This window comes from Camelus dromedarius, chromosome 30 (genome assembly GCF_036321535.1).
Source record: "Camelus dromedarius isolate mCamDro1 chromosome 30, mCamDro1.pat, whole genome shotgun sequence".
NCBI lineage: Eukaryota > Metazoa > Chordata > Mammalia > Artiodactyla > Camelidae > Camelus > Camelus dromedarius.
This window is the reverse complement of record NC_087465.1, coordinates 25095898-25108218: the sequence shown is the minus strand read 5'-3', so window position 1 is coordinate 25108218 and position 12321 is coordinate 25095898. Positions and strand designations below refer to the sequence as shown.

The window sequence follows — 12321 nt, the reverse complement described above, 5'->3', positions numbered from 1 at the left end:
TCCACTTAAAAAGCAGACAGCCATTCATGTTTGCCAAAGACAGTGTCATTGCTGTGTTTACCTTCCATCTGACAGAGCGTCCTGTTCCGGAGCCGCGGCACCGTGCCACCCACACAGAACCCTGGGCACAGGGCTTTGCCCACGCCTTTATCACTAAGAGAAACAGGCAAGCCGCATCTTTATGTCACGGCCGGGGAACTCGGGCTCAGGGACTGAATCCTGGAAGGTAACTCACGGATCCAAAAGGTGCTCTTACGGAGGCGTGCACGGTTCGCTCATCTTCAGGACGGCGTGCACGTGACTAGTGCGGGGAGGTCCGGGATCCCTGCGAGCCCCGTGAGTGGAAGCTGCAGCTAACCAGACGGACGGGACCCTCGAGGGACCAGGAGGCTCCCCAGAGAGGGCAAAGCAGGAAGAGCCCCAGGAGAGGCTGAGGGCTTACCTGTTCCAGGTGGGCTCGCGCACAGTGGGGACTCACCAACTGGAGGGAGAAGAAACACGGTCAGCAGATGCGTCCTCTCTCTCCAGGGAAAACGAGGCATCACGGCCAGGTGAGGCTCCCATGCCCGCATCCACCCCGACCACAGGCACGGCCCCAGAGCCCCAGCATCACAGGACACAAAGACCCGACTTAGCGAGTGCAAGCTTTTGCTCACTTCTTTTGTAAAGTCGGGGTGCTTTTTGGAGACTGCATGAAACCAGGGCGCCTGCCCCCAAGAGAAGTGCCCACGGCTCGTAAACACAGACCCTCATCTCTAATGGGGGGGACCTGGGGGACTCCCAGCTGGTGCCAGCCCTCCTCACCCAGCAGTGGGGGGAGCGGGGCCAGGAGAAGGAGGCGGGGCTCCACCTGGGGGTCTTCCAGCCGCCCCCCGCCCCCCCCACAAACACACCCAGGGCTCCCATTCATGAAGCGACTGCCTTTCCTAGAACGATTTCCACAAGTGGAACTGAAAACAGAGTCGAACAGGAGGCAAGCTCAGCGCGGACACTTCACCCTAGGCTGGAGCTCTGAGCATGAGCCGGTGGGAGGGGGTCCCTTTGGCGCCACCACCACCGGCCCCTGCAGACGTGAGTGCACGGAGGAAGACACACGGGCCAGCGTGATGAGGCCACCACTGCAGTCAGGTCATGAGAGACACGGCTGCCGGCAGCCGGGACGACAGACCTAACGGAGATAAAGACCCCGGAGCAGGTGGGACCCCTGCTCCGCCCCCTCCTGGCCATGGGGCCTCGGGCTCTGATCACCCTGGGCCTCGACTTCATGGTCCGAGAGCCTCAGGGAGCAGGAGCCTGTGGTCTCAGAACAGGGCAGCCTCCCTAGGCAGGCGGGGCGGTTGGCAGGGGAGGGGACCAGCTCGTGCAGCTCCAGAAGGCCCAGATCCTGGCACTGCAAGACAGACCAGCTCCCGTGAGCTGCCTCCTGGCTCTGTTCCCCCAGGACTCCTTGCATCCCCATCCTCAGAGATTTTTCTGAAAGTGTGCACAGCAGGAGAAACTGCAGGGATCTGACGAACTGTCCTTGTGGGCTGGAGTGTGCAGCCGGTGACCTTGGCTCCTGCCCTGATGACTATTTATAGTTCCTATGCCAAGGAACTTCTTTTACCAAGTTCCTCAAGGAACGTGACACACAGTCATTCATTTGTCTGGGGCGTGTCATTACTCCCCCAGGACTCTGACTCACGCTCTCGCCTGGGGCAGGGCCCTCTACCTGGGACCCCATCCCCTCCCCTACACCCAGCAGCCCCCTCCCCACACACTCCACAGCCCCTCCCACTGCCCAGAGTGGCTGACCCAACAGTTGGCTTTGCTCGACACTGAGAATTCCCGGGAAGCAGGAACAATCTGGAAAAGCAGGGTGTTACAGGATGGTGCTGGCAGTCAGACCAGGAGCCCCATGGTTACTGGAGCAGGATGACTAATTCCATCCTTTGTCCAGTTTTCATTTGGTACAGGCTTGTGTCCTGGTGCCTCACTAAACACTTGACACAGGTGAGGAACGTGCAAGGAATCAGAGCTCCCATCTTTGAAAAAATCACTATCTGAATTCCACACAGTGGAATATTATTCAGCAATAAAAAGGAATGTGCTATCAGGCCATGAAAAGACCTGGACGACCCTCAACTGCTGATTCACTAAATGGAAGAAGCCAACCTGAAAAGGCAAGGTACTGAATGAGTCCAACTTTGTGGCATCTGGGAGAGGCACAACCGTGGAGACGGTAAAGGAGATCAGAGGTTGCCAGGGACCTGCCCCGAGGCTGCAGGGGTGCAGGCCCGGCCTAGGGAGTCCTCCAGAACACGAGGCAGGGTGCTGTGCTCTGGGCACCCCCGGGCCCCCTGCTCCCCGGCCAGCACAGTGAGTCTGGGCTGTGGTCAAGTCACTGAGAGCTGTGCCAGCTGCACCAGTCTTGTCACTTTTGCAGAGTGCCTTCTCCTGTCGGGCACACGTTACTACACAAATGGACAAGCCCTCAGGGAGCAGGCAGTTCTCCCACACACCGTATGGACTGTCCCCTCCGTCAGTCCGTGAGCTGGGCGTGGGGCGGGGTGAGCGGGGTTCCCAGCTCAGAGGAGCAAAACTCCCCGGGGTTCCTGCCAGAAAGGGGCCAGAGGACCGACTCCGACCCTCCTGTCTGTCTTTCACACGCACTGCTGTGCAAGGCAGACAGCAAACGTCTGAGGAAAGGCCTCGGGGCAGAATGCCTGCAAATGACCATGCACAGGACATACTGACTTGGAGACAAGAGTGTCTGGGGGGAAGCCACCGGCCAGGAGGAGAAAACTAACGTTTGCATCAGCACTGCAGACACCTGACTGAGTAAAGGCCACCGACCACTGGACACACGGACACCCATTCCTTCCACATGGCACAAAGAACCCCAGGATGGGAATTACCTGCACGTGACATGTCCTCCCTTCTGGTAAGGAAGAGGGGGTGGCTGACCACAGCCTGGCAGCACCTGGAGCTGGACCACCGTGCTCGGCACTACGGGTGTGAGCAGAGTGCAGTCAGCACCCTGGCTGCACCTCCTGGAGCCTCAGGCGGCCCCCAGCCCCCAGCTCTGCATCCTGACCACAGAGACAGAAGCACCGGGCTCCCGGGACCCAGGGCTGGAGCCACACAGCTGCAGGCTCCCCACCTGCCCCTCTGACCTCCAGGCCCTGCCTGCCTCCCAGTCGGAAGCAGTGCTCTCTCAGGATGGAGGCCCCGAGTAACCATGCGGTGGCTGTCCTGGGTTCAGGTCGGGTCAGGAGCGGCGGCGCAAGCTCACGGCTTTCCCTTCCGGTCCCCGGTGCGACCTGTGACCACACGCCTCGCAGTGCTGTCTGGGTTCCTGCTGTTTTCATGGGACAGACAGAAACACCGAGGCGCTAGGGCGTTTCCAGGTGGCCTGGGCACCCTCCGCGTGAAAGAGTCTCTTCAGCCTCTGCAGGGCCGCCCCCACTCACTGATGGGGCTGAAAACCAAGGGGGCAGCCAGCACACATTCAGGACCGGGGAGGGTGGGGGTCCCAACGCGGCTCTGTTCCTCAATCCCACCCTGTGTGTGCGGCCCACACACCCAAGGGCCAGACCAGTGTGCTCGGGGGCACCAGGCACCCCCTCGGGGTCTGGGCAGGCGCCTCCCCTGAGCAGCCCCTTCCCCGCCCAAGTGGCGGGATGAGGACAGCTTCCTCCAGCAGCCGCAAGGCCCGGGATGCGCGGAAAGCAACGAGCCGATGGGGATGCGCAGAAGGGACTCAGATGCAGAGATGCGCGGACGGGGATGCACCTGCGGGGATGCGCGGAGGGAGACGAGCGGACGGGGATACAGGGATTGGGGATGCATCTGCAAGAATGCGCAGACCGGGATGTACGGAAAGAGAGGAGCGGAAGGGATGCACTTGCAGGGACGCGCGGAGAGAGATGCGTGGGAGATGCGCGGAAGATGCGCAGACGGAGATGCAGGGATCGAGATGCACATGCAGCGAGCGATGCACGGACAGGGATGCACCTGCACGAACGCTCGGACCGGGATGTGCAATTCGGTATGTGTGGATGGGGATGCCCTCGGCCCAGTCCCAACAGGTCCAGGCACACCTGCAGGCCCTTCTGGCTGCCGCACAACCTGGGAAGCTGCTGAGCGTCCCGTCTGGGCCACGTAGGTTGGTCTTACAGGGAGGAGGCGCGACGCTGGGTCCAAACTCCACATTCCTCCCCTGACAGGAACGGAAGCCTCGGTAAGGGTGTCAGGGAGGCGACGTTGAGGGATGGGGTAGGAGGCAGAGCCAGTGCCCACTAGTGACTAAGGAAGCCGCAGAGGGGGCCCCAGAGGCCTGCACTTCATGGCCCTATCACAGGTCCACGTGGGGCGAGTCGCCGTTACCAAGGACGACCACAAACAAACAGGGCTGCGCCCAGCCGCACCCGCCTGCAGGGCGCCTGCTGCCTGCCCTTATCAGCAGCAGCCTGCCCCGGAGCCGCCGCGTGGGCCAGTGGGCAGGACAGAGGGGGCCTTGCAGGCGGGAGCAACCGTGCCCCGGGGAATGGGAGTGAGTGTGCCCGTGTGACTGTGCGTGTGACAGTGAGCGAACACCCCACAAAGGCGCAGCCTGCACCTGGCTTCCGAGGGAGCCGCCATGCTGCGGATGCCCAGGGCCAATGTGGGGCTCCTTCTCCAGGAGGAGTGCGGCCGTCTCTGACAGCCCCCCGGGGCGCCTCCGGTCACCCCGCCAGGAGAGACGAGACACAGGGCTGGGAGGGGGACGCAAAGACCCCCACTCAGGGCAGAGGCGCACACCCTTCCCCAGGAGCCCGCCCGCTTCCAGGGTGAAGAAGCAGGGTCCGAGCAGGCGGGGTCCACAGAGGCGCAGAAGGGCTTCCGGGCGCCGGGCATGCTCCATCTCTCCACCTGGGATCTGATCACACAGGTGCGTCCAGCATCAAAACACGTTGGGCTGGACACTTAGGACATGGGACTTTTCTGAATGTGGGCTTCAATTTTAAATAAAGTTGATTTTCAAATATATGCTTAGTTTCCAGTGCCACAGAGTCAGCTGGATAGAACAGAAAAGGCTGAGGACCTTAAATTCTGGAGCGCCCCTGCCCGATTGACTCAGGGAGCCCTTGCTCTGTGAACTCAGCCTTCCTTGGCTGTGAAATGCGGATCCCACCTCCTGGGGGATGCGGGGCCATGAACCAAGAGATACCAGGAGCAGCTTTGATAAAGCGGGTGGGGGGCACCCAGATCCCTACAAGAGGGGGACAGTGAAGGAAGACCATCCCATTGAGCTGGGGGACACTCCCTGCAGAGCACAGATAGCGTGTTCTGGCAGCAGGGCTGGTTCTGGAATCACCCGCAGCAGGGAGCGAGCTGGCATTTGCCTGGGTGGGTCCGGGAGGGGAGGACACCTGAAAGGTGGTGTCCCACGGCGGGGACAGGACCCCTGCTGCTCCCCGGAATTCCATGTGCTTCTGGGGAAGGACCTGTCTGGATGTCAGGTCTGGCAGGTAACGTGGAAAACAACTTGCCTGGTGGTCTTAGTGAGTGAAGGAGCACGTTTTGCTTCAATTTACTCATACTCAGAATAAAAGTTAAGGTCCTGGCCGAGGAGAAGGCACATGGGGACAATGGAGGGGACCCCAGCACTGAGCCAGGACTGCCCTGAGGACCCCCAACAGCAGGGCAGGAGCAGGGTACCCATGCACCTATCCCGCCTGGAGCATCTGTCCCTGGCCAGTCTGTGCCCCACAGGACCACTGCAGGTGTCCTCCTGGGGGGGGATGTCCCACCCATCACACAGGCACCAGCCCCTCCCCTCACCCTCCCACACCAAGCCCCCTCCCCCCAACACTGCAGGCTGACAGCTGCATGGCCAGGGCGTCCTTGCAGCCAGGGACCCAGGGCCCAGGACAGGGATCAGGACACCATCCCTCAGGGTTGAACACCTCGACCAGACTGGCCCAGATAACAGTCTCTGTGCACAAGGTTGGCAGAGCCAGGACACACGGGACCATGAGCTGCACTGAAACTTCAGGACAAATAAAGGGGGGACGTTTCCTTTTTCTTAAAAGAAGAGCTTAAAAATGATATGGTGCCACCCCCACGACTTTTTCACACCCTCCTTGTTGCAAACAGAAAGGAATAAAAGATGCAAACAGAAACAACAGTTGCTTAAGGATGGAAATGGTGCAGTCCACAAAGGGGGATACCGAGGGGATTTCCCCCAAAATACCTAAAAGAACACAATTTACATGTCTAAAAATGGGACAATGAGCAGCCTGGCCTTTTCCAACTGTCCTCTGATCCAGGGAAGGTCTGAGGAGAAAAGGAAAAAGTGACAAATTTTAATAGCTTGCAACTTACCACCAAATCTTAAAAGAGATTCAATTAAAAAAAAAAAAAAGAAAAAAAGTAGGGTTCCTTCTGGATATACGCCCAGGAGCGGGATTCCTGGGTCATATGGTAAGTCTGTTCCTAATCTTTTGAGGAATATCCATACTGTTTTCCACAGTGGCTGCACCAAACTGCATTCCCACCAGCAGTGGAGGAGGGTTCCCCTTTCTCCACAGCCTCTCCAGCATTTGTCGTTTGTGGATTTTTGAATGATGGCCATTCTGGCTGGTGTGAGGTGATACCTCACTGTAGCTTTGATTTGCATTTCTCTGATAATTAGTGATACTGAGCATTGTTTCATGTGCCTATTGATCATTTGTATTTCTTCCTTGGAGAATTGATTGTTTAGGTCTTCTGCCCATTTTTGGATTGGGTTGTTTGGTTGTTTCTTATTAAGTCGTATGAGCTGCTTATATATTCTCGAGATCAAGCCTTTGAAGGAACCCTACTTCAAAAAGACACCTGCACCCCAGTGTTCACAGCAGCACTATTTGCAATACCGAAGACATGGAAACAGCCTAAATGTCCACCGACAGATGACTGGGTAAAGAAGAGGTGGTATATTTATACAATGGAATACTACTCAGCCATAAAAACTGACAACATCACGCCATTTGCAGCAACATGGATGTCCCTGGAGAATGTCATTCTAAGTGAAGTAAGCCAGAAAGAGAAAGAAAAATATCATATGAGATCGCTCATATGTGGAATCTAAACAAAAAACAAAACAGAAACAGACTCATAGACATAGAATCAAACTTGTGGTTGCCAAGGGGGCGGGGGGTGGGAAGGGACAGACTGGGATTTCAAAATGTAGAATAGATAAATAAGATTATACTGTATAGCACAGGGAAATATATACAAGATCTTGTGGTGGCTCACAGAGAAAAAAACTGTGACAATGAATATATGTATGTTCATGTATAACTGAAAAATTGTGCTCTACACTGGAATTTGATATAACATTGTAAAATGATTGTAAATCAATAAAAAAAGTTAAAATAAATAAATAAAACAAAGTAAAAAAAATCTTAAAAGAGGGTACTTTTTGATAGCTCAGTGGTAGAGCGTGTGGTAGACCGTGTGCTTAGCAGGCATGAGGTCCTGGGTTCCGTGCCCAGTTCCTCCATTAAAAAAAAAAATCTTAGAAGAAAATGTTGCAGATTTAGCCACATAAGGCCAGCTAGCTCAGTCTGAATGTCCACGTACCCATGTCCCATAAACCCGCCTGGGTTCACCTGATGCCGCGAAACTTCCACCCACGTCTGCTAAATCCTGCTCATGGGGGTCACTCTCCACCCAGAATCCCAACCCAAGAGCCTAAGAACTGCCTGCAGCCCCAGCCCCTCTGATCGGGGCCCATTCCATTTGCCAGGCCTTCCTTCAAAGGCCCAGCAGTTCCCTCCTGCCGCCCCTTCCCCAGAACCCAGCCCTCCCCTCTCCTGGGCAGCTCCCAGCTCCCCCACAGGCTTCTCCCACAAAATGCTTTTCCCAAGTAAAGGAGGAAATCTCTAAGGAGAAAAAGGTTTCAGATTAAGACTCCAGAACCAGGATATCTGCCTTCCACCCTGCGAGAGGCCGGGTGAGTTTCCTCTGAAGAAGCCCTGAGTGGGGCTGGGGGAGGCCGGCCGCCCAGAGCCCCGTGCACAGCCCCGGGCAGAAACCACGGCACACCTGCTCTGGGAAGTTCCAGGGGGGCTTGGGGGGTGAGCAGAGCAGAGACACAGAAGAAGAAGAATGCCCTGAGACACGCCGACGAGACCCCGAGGGGACAGAGGGGCCCCTAGGAGCTATTTCTGTGCCTGACGGAAAACGGAGGCGGGCACATCCTGAATCCCTGCTCAAAATAAACAGCTTCTCTGGAGAGAAAAGAAAGCGCAGGGCGAGACTGGAGTTTAACTCTGCAAATTAAAATGTGGAGGCGGGGACTCCAATGCGTGGCTGACTACTGTCATCCTGCTGCTCAAAATGGAGCTGAAAGAAGGAGAAACCGGGGCTTTTTCAGCTGAAACCCAGCCTGTACAAGCAGCCTCGCAGAAGCACTGCCAGCAGCTTGGTTAGAAATCTTCCTCTCCTCCAACTACAAGTAACTTCAAACAGGAGGCATGAGGGAGCCCACAGACCCCATGAAACCCCCGCGTGTCCATCCACAGTCCTGACATCGGTGGGGGGGCCCCCCAAGGTGGCGGGGGTGCCCACGGACACATGCGGTGGGGAGGGGGTCTGACACGAGGCACCGGGTGTCCAGAGCTGTGTGGACGGGTCCAAAGCCAGTGCCCTGAGCATGAGGCCTGCAGAGCAGAGGTCCCACAGCCCACAAGCCTGTCCTCCCCACGGGGGACAGGGGACACTGACATTGGCACAGGGTTCTGTCACCCCTCCCAGCTTGAATGTAACGCTTGGGAGACAACAGAGGGAAAGGGCAGCAGAGGGGGGACCTTGGAGACCATGACCCGGCTGGAACCCCCTCTCCCGGACAGGACGTGTCATGACCTCACCACCCCCAAACCACCAGGGACTGCAGGCCCGACTCCAGAACAGACGGCCCAGGGGGGAGGAGGGGCCGGGAGGACCGATCTGCGGATAGCGGAAGACACAAAACCCTGCCAGACCCGGGGACAGGCAGGGACTCGCTGCCATCCTCTTAGCTGTAGGGGGACCACCATAGTCACGAGCTACCACGGGGCCATCAGAACCCAGACCCAGTCCCGGGGGTCCTTCCCCGGGGGTCCCCTGGCTCGAGGGGCAGCTTCCAACAGCCACACATGGACACGCCCGTTTACTACTTCTGTTCCCCCATAAGGGCGCGGCTGCAGGGAGAGAAACAACCACTTGAGACAGGGTTCCATGCACAGGGAGCCCCGTCTCTGACAGGCAGCAGGGCAGATAATCACGGCCGAGGGCGTCGTCCTGTTTTTGTTTACACGTCAGTGGCAGGTGCCCCGCCCACAGCACGTTTCAGGGCTGCAGGGGCCTGTCTCGGCCCGGCTCCCGCCTCACCGCCTGACCCACCAGGACACGCATTTGACATGTCACCAGAGGGACATCTGCTTTGAATCGAGGGGCCTCGCGGTCCTGCTGCCCTTACTCTGTCCCCAAAGCCCGGCCACGTGGGTCAGGTGGGACAGCCCTCCCGATGCCCCGCAGGCAGGCGCCCCTCTGCTCCCCGCCTCCGGCCTCAGCGAGCCAGCTCACCTGTGTCTGACCATCTCCCGGGAAACTGGGTCCCCTGTGCCCAAGGCAGGTCCCAGAGAAAACTGGAATCACTTTGTTTAAAATATCTCTCAAAACACTGCTGTTACCATCCATCCTGTCCCCCTAGGTCCTCGGGATGGGGTGGGGGCGGGGACAGGGCCCTGGTCCTTGGTCTCCCTATAAAGGACCACAAGGTGCCTGGCCAAAGATGACGGTGCTGGAAGGAACCTTCCAGAATGTACACATTTAAATGACCGCAGCTCTCCAAGGCTCACCTGGAGACACCATGTGTCTAGCATCCAACTGTGTTATGACTACAAAAAAAGCTGATGGAACTAAAACCCCGCTGGGACTGACCAAGGGCCTGAGTCAGGCCCAGGAGCAGACCGCTGTGACAAAGGGTCCCAGGACCCACGGTCAAGGGGTTTATCAAACATCTGGAGCACGGAGCCGCCTCCAGTGAATGCGGAGAAACGCGTGTTCCCAGAATTTCAGACGCTGTTTTGAGCAACGTAAGCGGCCCCCAGGCCCAGGTGCCCCTCCCCTCAGGGATGGCCTCTCCAGTAAGAATGTGTGACACACGTGGCTCCAGGAGTGGGAAGGATGTGGCCCAAAAGTCGGTTCCCAGGGCGCCTCCCATGTATAAATAGCAGAGTGCGTCTGGACGTGTGGTGGCCCAGGCTGTCCCACCGCCTCCTGTTCCCCAGGTAAGGAGGCTGCCGGGCAGCAGGTGAGTGCAGGTCTACCTTGGGTCTGCGTGGGCCCTGCCTCGTGGGCCACCCACTCCACAATGTGGAACAAAAAGTGACGATTTGGGGAAAACAGGGCAGGTTTTTATATTCTATGATTTACTTAAAATGAATGTATTTCAAAAGATTAGAATTCCCTTCTGGGCTCTTCTGGGGGCAGGCTGGTGAATCCTACATAAACATCACTTAGACGTGGGCTGCACTGGGGAGCGAATCAGTCATGGGGGGGCGAGACTTTCAATGACGCGACCACATCCATGCCGGCCTCCACGTCGGCCTCTGTCTCCTCCCGTGAAACGGCAGACGCGGTGCCACCAGCCTGCCTGGTGCCCAGCAAGGCCCCCGAGACGGGCACGGAGAATGGGGACCCGCGGCCACCGACAGCAGAGCCAGCCGGTCCCCGGGGGACCTGTCCTGCTGGCTGCCTCCGAGCTCAAGGCAGACCCAAGGCCCAGACCGACGCCCCAGCTCGGGCCCAGATGACTCGTGGTTTTAAAAACACAAATTTCTGCACAAAGGAAGCCGCTGTGTTTACAGAAAACTAGCACTTCCCTGGCACGGCTGCACGAGGCGTGCTGACCTCCCGAGCAGCCCCCGCGCGTGGGCCACGGCCTCTGCTGGTAGGAATTCACGTGGTGGGGGCAGCCCCCAAACTCTGGGCCTTGGGGTAACAGCTTCGGGGTTGCAATGTGCAGAGTGACTTTCTTCTAATTAAAAAGCCAAAAAAGGGGTAGGGTATACTTCAAGTGGTAGAGCACACGCTCAGCATGCGTGAGGCCCTGGGTTCGAGCCCCAGCCCCTCCTCCAGGAATAAACAGACAAACCTAATTACCTTTCCTCACCAAAAATAAACAAATAAAAATGTGGAACACAATTAAAGAAAAAAAAAATCAAAAAAGATGGGTGGGGACGGCCTACCAGGAAAGCGGTCTTACAGGAAAAGGGACGGGAGCTTAATGGCTCTTCCAACCACAGTGACAACTTGTGAAAATGAAACACAGGACAGGGAAGCAGCTGGGATGTCCTTCCGTGGCTGATGGATAAATAAACTGCGGTTCCTCCGGACAGGGGGATATTATTCAGCAGTAAAGAGAAGTGAATGGTCAAGTCACGAGAAGACAGGGAGGGACCTTCGATGCACGTGGCTAAGTGAAAAACGCCAGTCCGAAAAGGCTGCCGGCGGCATGGTTCCCCCCATACGGAAAACCATGGAGACAGCAAAGGGGCTGCCAGGGGTCGGGGGAGGACGGAGGAACAGGCGGTGTTCCGAAGACGTGCGGCGCAGGGAAGCTGCTCTCTGTGGGACCCTAACGGGGAGTACATGTCATCGGACGCTTGTCCAGATCCGCGGGGCGAACGACACAGTGAGCCGCCGTGTGCACTGCGGACTCCGTCAGCCATAAGGCAGCAGTGCTGGAGCGTCGCTGAACAGGTGGCACTGTGCCTGCGCGCACACCAGTGGGAAGAGGGCTCTGGGCGAGTCCCTGAATTCGTACTCTCCCCTCGATTTTGCTGCGACCCCGAAACTGCCCTAAAACAGAACTATTCATTAAAAAAAAAATGGCCAAATGTGAAAACGCATGCACACGTGGATCAACGGAACCTCTACCCAGACTGACCTCCCTGCTTGGTCCCGGATGGCGGCAGCCCACGTGGCCCTGGCAGCCAGCTTGGGGCCTGGCCCACAGCAAATCTGGGAACATTGCTAACCTGGGCAGTTTAGACATTAACCGGCTCCTCCCTTAACGGGCGGAGTGGGAGGAGGGGAGGGCGGGGTGAACACTCCTGAGACACAGAGGCTGAGCCCCGGGCCTCCTTGGAGGCTGGGCAAGGACAGGACAACCTCCCAGAGAGGCCGTGGTGCTCACAGACAGACTGTCACGGATGACCCTCAGGGACGTGGCTGACGGCTCTCACTTCTGAGATGTGTTAGTGGCCAGTTGCTGGTTCCACATTGGGCTGCACGATCTCCTCACCCCAAAGCCACCCGCTGGGTCAC

General features: G+C 57.6%; 1 protein-coding gene across 1 annotated transcript in view; it reads right to left on the bottom strand.

Moving 5' to 3' along the window:
- Positions 1-12321, bottom strand: part of LOC116150648 (tensin-3) — a 98731-nt gene that overhangs the window by 81001 nt on the left and 5409 nt on the right. Inside the window, exon 2 of the mRNA XM_064480931.1 lies at positions 443-481. The gene's annotated coding sequence lies outside the window, so the exon portion shown is untranslated. The remainder of the gene's footprint in view (positions 1-442; positions 482-12321) is intronic.